Source organism: Carcharodon carcharias, chromosome 3 (genome assembly GCF_017639515.1).
Source record: "Carcharodon carcharias isolate sCarCar2 chromosome 3, sCarCar2.pri, whole genome shotgun sequence".
NCBI lineage: Eukaryota > Metazoa > Chordata > Chondrichthyes > Lamniformes > Lamnidae > Carcharodon > Carcharodon carcharias.
Window position 1 is genome coordinate 45,421,870 of NC_054469.1, and position 8,533 is coordinate 45,430,402.

Genomic DNA, 8,533 nt, shown 5'->3' on the forward strand with positions numbered 1-8,533 from the left:
GATGAATTTTTAAGCCCCACCAACATCGGGGTCAGAGGCAGACAGGGCCCAAACATACGGGTAATGGCGGGTGTGCCAGTTTCCAGACACTGGCTATCTCCATGCAACCAGCAATGTGAGAGGGGCTGGGTCACAATCCCACTACATTGTCAATGAATGCTAATTAAAGTGCCTCCAGGGCTCATTAACAGTGTTGTGAGTTTCACGGGGACTACACTTACTGTCTGAGTTAGACCAGGTGAAAGGGGGTGGTACAGATTGGGAAGCCAGAGATGGCTGCTCCAGTGAATTATTTCAGAGTCTAAAAGTTGAAACAATGCACAGAGAGACCCAACCATTGTGAAACAGGTGCTCTTGGCACTGCACAGCTGGTGGGGAGAGTGATCAGTCAGTGCTTGGGCAGTGCAAGAAGGCCATTGACCTTCTGGCATTGGAGGAGCATAAGAACAAAGACAAGGATGCCAAGGACAATTGTACATCCACATGAGTACAGGAAAGCAGCAGCTGACAATAAGGTCACATGGTGGAGCCCCTGTGTCGGAGGGAAACGCCCTTGCAGACAGGATAGAGCTCCGGGCATCACAAGGGTAGAGGAGAGGAGCGATGGGCTGGAAGGGCACTTGGGCAATAACACCCCCCCAACATACGTTCTACAGTAAAGATGGAGCTACATGGAGATGACCAAGTCCCAATGAAGGAAGTACATCTGACCATAGGCTTTGCCCTCATAGTGGAGGATCCCTTGATTTCATTCACCTCATACCACTTTCCTGGGCATCTCAGCAATGAGATGAGTCTCAGGCATGTGACTTAAAGTGTAATTACGTATATAGCACAAAGAATTGTACATCGTTCTCAAAGACAGTGAGAGGACACCTCAGTGGCCCACTCAGTGCTCGGTGCTATGCGGTGCCCTCTATGCTAGGCCACTCCAATGTGGTGCACACATTGTGGCCTCAGAAGTGATGGAGGCAGCCTGTTCACTTGTCTCTGCTGCCAGTTGAGATGTATGTGGCAGTCATCCTCGTCGTGTATGTGGTGGACGTCCTCATCATTGAGGTGCCCATGGGACATCTCCAGAGGCTACTCCACCTGTATCATTGCAGGGACAGCCTCTGTCACTTGTTCCCACAGTACAGATGATCCCTCAGTCAGAGGGGCCAAGGAAGCTGATGGTAACCATGAGGGGGTGGCACCCTCATTCTCCTGTGTGACATCTATGGCCCTTGGTAGGCGCACTGCATATCTAGAGGTGAACATCAGCTGGGGCATAAATGGCATCCACTCCAAGCAGCTCTGTGCTAAAAACAAAAAAACTGCGGATGCTGGAAATCCAAAACAAAAACAAAAACAGAATTACCTGGAAAAACTCAGCAGGTCTGGCAGCATCGGCGGAGAAGAAAAGAGTTGATGTTTCGAGTCCTCATGACCCTTCGACAGAACTTGAGTCCAGGCTACACATTGTGGCAGGGATCCTGTGCAAGCCAGTGTGCAGCTCCTGCATCCATACCAGAGTGATGCTGTATATACCTCTCCATGAGACAGGCCACTCTATCACTCATAGCCCTGAGCCATAGCGTATGCACATGAACTGGATGGACAACTCCATGTTCAGCTCACAACCCCACTGTGGGTCAGGGAAATCTAATATGTGGGAGCACATCTGCTACTGCTGGTCTAGGTAGAGCTTCCATTCCAGTGACTCCTGAGGCCCAACATTTATATCCAACTGAATAGGACTGTGTTTATCCTCCCTTCTACAAGCGGAGTTGACCACAACTCCCAATGCCTCTGGCATCTCCTCCTGCACACTACTATTGTGCTCCTCACCCAGTGACATCCTACCTAACTTCAAGCAAGGATCCATTGAGGTAGATATGTCTGCGCAGGTAGAGGTTGCATTTATAAGGTGTGACGGTGACTCTTCTGATTCCTTCTGCTCTCTTGGCCGCTGCTTGGCTGTCGATCCAGGATTGACTTATTACTACTTCTGCCACTCTCACAATCACTTCTATGTCCTGCCAGACCTGCTTCAGTTGTGCCGGTGGGCTGCTCCTCCCCCCACCATTCTCAATCTTGCTCATTGCCTCTAAGAAATCAGATCTTTAATAAATGATACTTTTCAGAATAAGGATAGGATTTCATGGAATTGGTAGGCATAGCATATGGTCGCCTTGGCAGAGAAACTATTTTCTTTCTCTCTCTGAAAGAACCCATAAACGGACCCCAGTGATATTGAGGTATCTTAGTTCAGACTTCCATGTTGGCAGTCAATAGGATGGTACCTTTTATCTACACAAGTGTCTGGTAAGGGCTAGCAAATGACCCTCAGCATTAGGTAAACTAAAAAGTGACCTCGAGCTAAAGTGATGGGCAGAGTTGTGCTGTCCATCGTGATATCTTGGTTGACATCAAGAAAGTGTGAGAGGACTAAGACTTCACCCTGTATATGTTTAATAAAATAGATATAGATTTCCTTATGTCTATTTCCAAAATTTTAAAAACCGAATAAAGACCTTTTAAAATGGCTGAAGTTATGTCTGTCGCTCACCCTTGAACTAAAGGAGCTACCCTGGCAGTATCAAAGAAACTGACACCTGATTATCTCTGATGAAACACTAACCTGTTTGTGGGCTGCAAAGACCAAATTCAAAGAGCTGTACAAAGTCCATCAGCATTTCATAACCCAGGTGGGCCAACCAGATCTATTCATCCGCTAGGACATTAGGGCCCCACAACCTTCCTTTCAATTGGCTCAGTTATCTCAAATTTGGCTCATCTTAACTTGGACTCTTGATGTTGGAGGAAAATTAAACCCGCCCCCGAATCGTCCCTGAAGGCCAAAGTCCTGAGCAGTGGAGTTGCGGGGGTTGGGGGGAAGGTGCGGGGGGTGTAGAATCTGTGCTTTCACCGCTCCATGGGGTCGACATTGTTTCAGGCCCTGTCACAGTAGGAATTGTCCCTGAACTACCAGTAGCCAGAAATCGATTTCCTCCTTGGGAATGATTGGTTGGCAGCAAGGTGGCAGCCAGTGAAAGAAAAGTGGCCAATGCCAACCAGCAGAAATCTGCAGGAGAGCAGAAAGCTGGGGAAGACCCAGAGGCCCAAAGGGGTGAAATAGCATCCATAAGCCTTGAGCAAGAGCTGTTCAAATGTAGCAAGGCCAAAACTAGGCCAGTAAAGTTAAAGGAGGTCCCGGAAGGGCCAATAGAATTTAACACAGATTACAGAATATCCCAGAATTAAACAGAGGTTGGAGAAGTCCTAGAGCACGGAAAGAGATAGTGAGGGAGATGCCCTATGTAGTTGAAAAGCCTGAAGGAAGGCAAGTTATGAAATCAGGGAAGGAAATGGTTAAGGAATCGCCTGAAGTATGGCTGGCATTAACCTTCTTCCAAACTTAAAGAGGGACAAACAGATGAGCAGATAGGGAATGAGATGCCTCACCCGTTTGAAAAGCCTTAAGGGTCTACAGCTGGAGCTACACCTCCACTTGAGGGCAGAGATGTTCCAGGGGACAGGAAACAAGTTAGGAGAGCATTCGCTCCCAAGCCAAAGGCCCCAGTTAGGACGCCAATGATTGGTTTAGCTGACAGCTTTATGGTGAATTTAAATGGGAATCAGGAAAGTTCCCAAGTTGGCCCAGAAAGAGTAGAGGTGATGCCTCACTGAGTTGAAAAGCCACTAGGAGGCAGAGCAAGAGCTGACCATCCACCAGAGGGCAGTAATGTTTCAAAAGACATGGAGCCTACGACCCAACTGACCAGCAGAGGGATCCAAAAACCAGACTGGATCCCATTCTCACCCATCTTAAGGCAGAATCGTGAGGCAGCCTGACAGGATTGCCCCTGCATTTAAAATGATCTGTAACAACCCCCCTAGCTCTTCCTGGTATGGATGCGGGAGGGACCCCTTCCAGAAGGCCACCTTCCTATCATCCGGGCCCAGAAAGGCTGTCTGCCTGTTGCCATGCCAGCCTAAAGCACCTAGCAACAGAAACCGGAACACCCCAGTTTGCTAACGCCTGAGCCTGACACTGAACCAGAATCTCCGTAAGAGGCCAAAGTCCCAATAAAACATCCCAATCCCCCGACAATCAGCCTAACCACAGTCCCTTGGGTCTCAACAGCTGAACCCACAGGTTACCAGGGTCATACAGACTCAAAACGCTAATTCTGATTCTCTCTCCACAGATGCTGCCAGACCTGCTGAGTTTTGCCAGCACTTTCTGTTTGTGTTTGCCACAGGTTACCAAGGTGGACAGGGAGGAGCTAAGCTGGACAAGAGCTACTCAGCCCTATGATCAAAAGATGTGGCACTCAGAGTGAGATGCCCAGCATTCCCCTGCAGATAGTCCAGAGTAGCTTCGCCATCACTCACCCACCGAGTGCTAACTGCCCTGTAAAACCCCCAGACCCTTTAAGAGGACAATTCATCAGGAGTTGGCCAGGCAAAGATCTGAAACCAATGGCTTTGCTCAGGTCTGATCCCCAACCAAGGAAATTCAGAACTCTTAACCCTGAATAGACTTCCCCAAAAGGATAGATTTGAACCTTCCCAGGTCAATTAAATATTCCACATCTGAGGACAAGACAATGCCCTTTCTGATGCACTAACGCAGATTTAAAACTCAAAAGAAGGAAAATGCAGCAGGGAACTGCCATTGCTCCTGCTAGCTGCCTGTCTGCCATGCCAGTGTGAACGAGAGAATGAATGCATACTTCCTTACTTCCTATTTTTCCTTCATGAGACCACGTAAATACTGGTCTGCTACTGGTCTGCTAGAAGAAAGGGTCCTGCAACCTTCCTTTCAATTCTTAATGGCTGGAACATTTAACCATCTTGGGAAGCCAGATGAGGGATACACATCCCCTTGTCAAAGACAATGTGGAGAGATGGGAGTCATGTAACATGGACCTCTAGCTTGTGTAACCAGTAATCTTGCCTTGCTGTACTGTAAAATCTCAGTCTGCCATTCTACCATCTAACCAGCAACATTTCAAAAAGGGGGCTCTGCCCAGACTGAATACCTGGCCCCATCTACACTGTTTCTACTGCAACTTCTGCACTATTGCCAACAAGATTGGTTCATCTCTGCATGACTATCTCATCATGTGAAGTCAACACCACCAGAAAAGTACATTATACCACATTGGTTTTCAGCCTGCTGACCTCCATGAAGGAATACCTCATTGGGCTTTGATTCTGGACTCTGGACCCACCTGAAATAATATTTCTTTTCTCTGTGGTTTTTGCACTGTAAACCTTTCTTTTCTCTTTCCCTCTCTCTCTATGAGGCAACCATTGCTGCCCTCCTCCTGCATTTGAGTGTGTGCCAATAAACTAACCCTTTGAGTTCATCCTATCTTGAGTGTGCTCTGGGGGTTATTAACAGAAAATTGGATCACACCAAAACTGAGGGATTGGGAAATACACCACCACTTATAAAGAAGGAAGCAAATCAAAAACACCTTTCTATTTACAGACGGGTGATGAGTGGAGAAATTAGTGTGGTTTAAATTAACCCCCCACCGCTTCCTGTACGTAACAGTGTGGTGTCAAGAAACCCAAGCAAAATTGATGCCAATGGTAATCGGAGGGAACTCTCCGCTGTTTGGAGCCGTATCTATCTCAAAGGGAAATGGGTGTGGTTGTTGGATGACAATCATCACAGCCCCAGGGCATCACTGCATAAGTTCCTCAGCTTCAGTTGCTTCCTCAATGACCTTCTATCTATCCTGAAGTCAGAAGTGGGGATATTTGCTGATGATAGCAGGTTGCTCAGGACAATTCGTACTGCTCAGATACTGAAGCAGTCCGTGCCCAGGCCTGGACAACATTTAGGCTAGTACTGGCACGTAACATTCATGTTACCACACAAGTGACCATCTCCAACAAGAGAGAATCTAACCATATCTCCTTGACATGCAGTGGCATTCTCATCGCTGAATCCCCCACCAACAACACTCTGACCAGAAACTAAACTGGACTAGCCATATAAATACTGTGGCTACAAGAGCAGGCCAGAGGCTGGGAATTCTGCAGTGGGTAACTCACCTTCTGAGTCCCCAGAACCTGTCCACCATCTACAAGGCACAAGTCAGGAATGTGAGGGAATGCTCCCCACTTGCCTGGATGAGTGCAGCTCCAACAACACTCAAGAAGCTTGACACCATCTAGGGCAAAGCAGCCCACTTGACTAGCACCCCATCCATCACCTTCAACAGTCACCTTCACTAATGTACAGTGGCAGCAGTGTACAACCTACAAGATGCACTGCGGGAGGTCAGCAAGGTTCTTTCTATGTTCCAAACCCGTGATCTCTACCGCCCAGGTGGAGAAGGGCAGCAGACACATAAGAGCACCGCCACCTGGAAGTTCGCCTCCAAGCCACTCACCATCCTGACTTGGAAATATATCGCCATTCCTTCACTGTCACTGGGTCAAAATTCTGGAACTCCCTCCCTAACAACATTTTGGGTGTACCTACATCACATGGATTGTAGAGGTTCAGAAGGGTCACTCACCACGACCTTCTCAACGGCAATTAGGAATGGGCAATAAATGCTGGCCTAGCCAATGATGCCCCATTCTGTGAAAACGTAAAAAGTTGCTGAACAGATGATCCATCTCAGCCTCCTCTTAAAGCTCCCAGCATCACAGACATTAGTTTTCAGCCAATTCGATTCACCCCTCAAGAAATAGCTGAAGACACTGGATGGTGCAAAGGCTATGGGCTCTGTCAACATCCTGGCAATAGTATTGAAGAATTGTGCTCCAGAACTAGGCGTGCCCAACTAAGCTGTTCCAGCTCAGCTACAAAACTGGCATCTACCCAACAATATTGAATATTGTCCTGATGTGTCCTGTCCACAGAAAGAAGGGCAAATCCATTCTGGCCAATTATTACTCCATCAGCCTACTCTGGATCATCAAAGAGTTGGAAGATGTCATTGACAGTTCTATCAGTTGGCACTTACATAGCAATAGCCTACCCATTGACGCTCAGTTTGGGTTACACCAGGGCCACTCATCTCCTGACCTTATTACAGCCTTGGTCTAAATATAGACAAAAGAACTGAACTCCCGAGATGAGATGAGAGTGACTGCTATTGACATCAAGGCAGCATTTGACTGAGTGTGACATGGATCAAGGAGCTCCAACAGCACTCTAGAAGCTCAACACCATCCAGGGGAAAGCCTGCTTGATCGGCACCCACCCACCAACTTAAGCATTCAATCCCAACAATGCACAGTAGCAGCAATGTGTACGATATACAAGATGCACTGCAGCAACTCAACAACTCCTTCGGCAGCACCTTACAAATCTGCAACCTCCACTGTCTAGAAGGACAAGTGCTGCAAATGCATGGGAACAACACCACCTGCAAGTTCCCCTCCAAGACAAATAGTATCGTGACCTGGGATTATGTCGCTGTTCCTTCACCGTCACTGAATGAAAATTCTGGAACTCCCTAACAGCACTGGGGCAGCACCTACACCAGATGGACTGCAGCGGTTCAAGATGGCAGCTCACCAACACTATCTCAAGTGCAATTAGGGATGGGAAACACATGCTGACCTAGTCAGTGATGCTCACATCCCATGAAAGAATAAAAAAGATTATAAAACGTTCACATTACTTATTGCAACAGTGGTTAAGAAAAGTAATGCCCACACTCTCCACCACCCCCAACATCCCCCATCCATCCCCCACCCTCGACACCCCCTGGTTTGCCACAACCACCTCTTATTTTCAACTTACTCAGATAATTTATCATTCCGAGTCAACTCTGGACAGGAATATGAATAAAAGTTGTGTAGGCTTGCAAGGATTATTTCTGAACAGATGTGCTTTCGAGTCTGCATCATCTGAAACTGTATTTTTAAGGACTCCTTATAATGACATGAGTTAAATTTTGCTTTCAAAATCTAATGGTGCACAACCAAAAAGGGCAATGGGCATTACAGGTGTGTGCTTACATATTATGCGGTTTTGCTACTTGCAGGCACAGCATGCATTTTTATAACAAAGGTTTAAAAGAAAAAAATGAAACTTTTTTGAGTCCAAGAGCTTAGTGCTCCCAGAGTGAAAAAAATTTGTGTGGCCATTTTCCTTTCTGCAGCAGTCAATAACTATTGTCATGGAATAGTTCCAACTCACTCTTGCTTCATTGGCTTTTATTATGGGGCACCCACATATTTCCTTAAGTGATTATTTGGTCCACTAAGATGTTTTCTGCAGTCCTCATCTTGTACTTTCCAATTTCGTTAATTTGTGAAGCTGTTCTATCCTCTCTATGTTTTTGGAAATGGTTGCTTTTTACCAAATTCCTTCATTAAAGTACAAAATTCCTGGGGTCCAAAATATGTTTCAAATAGTTTGGTTTGTGCACCTTGGGGAAATAATTACTCTGCTTAGCAAAATCACGAACATGTTCTTTCTGAATGCAATTATGTTGTCACCTCAAATACTGAACACAGCAATTCCTACTCACTCCCCTTGTTATTCTTTCTTTAACATTTAATGAAA